This window comes from Lonchura striata, chromosome 1 (assembly GCF_050655825.1).
Source record: "Lonchura striata isolate lonStrDom1 chromosome 1, ASM5065582v1, whole genome shotgun sequence".
NCBI lineage: Eukaryota > Metazoa > Chordata > Aves > Passeriformes > Estrildidae > Lonchura > Lonchura striata.
This window is the reverse complement of record NC_140703.1, coordinates 70,346,715-70,347,613: the sequence shown is the minus strand read 5'-3', so window position 1 is coordinate 70,347,613 and position 899 is coordinate 70,346,715.

Below are 899 nucleotides of genomic sequence, written 5' to 3'. Positions count from 1 at the left end.
TATATCCTGTGACACTGACTGTCCTGCCGTGTGAGCCTGTAACACCAGCCTGACCAGGCAGGCCCTGAGAAAAGGAAGACTTTCCTCAATACTGTACTGAATCCCATCTGCCAAAGGGCCAGGCTGGCACTGTTATGTAGATAATGGACATTTCTTTCCATGTCTCCCTAGACTCCTAGGCTCTCTCTGTCTCATAGCTCTGTGTAAGCTCCTGGCTATTCTCCCGGTGTCTCCAGGCATCACTGCAGGGGCTCCCAGACAGGAGGATGCTGTGTATCATCTGGCTGGCCTCGCAAACCAGGAATCCCTTCATCACCCCCTCCTGAACAGATCCTCATGCATTTGCCCAGAGGACTTCATAAAAATTAATTGAGTTGCCCAGCATTAGACACAGATGATAAAACTCCCATCTGATCTCGTGCCTGCTTGCCGATTTTAACAGCTGATTGAAACAATAAGCGCTAGCTCACCGGGAATGTAACAATGCCCATAGAGAGAGCTGTAGCACGGGCTGTAGGTGCAGATAAGGCTGTAAACGCACAATAAAGATTCCCTGCCGGTACCACAGAGCTCTCTTTGCTACGGGAGTAAAACCCTCGGGCTGCAGTTTAAGCATAGTAAAAGTGATGGAGATTACCCTCCGAGTTACAAGTTTTGTTGAAAAGCAAAATTGTGTCTCTGCTCGAGTATTTATTTATTCGTTTTTCTATTCTCTTGCTCATTGTAGGGTGAAAGAGAAATGAACTCGGAGCCAAGGAGCACTGGAGGGCAGGCAAGCAAGGAGCAGAAAAGCCATACCACGAGCAAGTCCCGTTTCTTCCTGATGCCATCAGAGGCACTATTACACAGACGCTGACCCTAAACATTTCCCTTCTTCCCCCACCTCCCCCCCAAAAAAA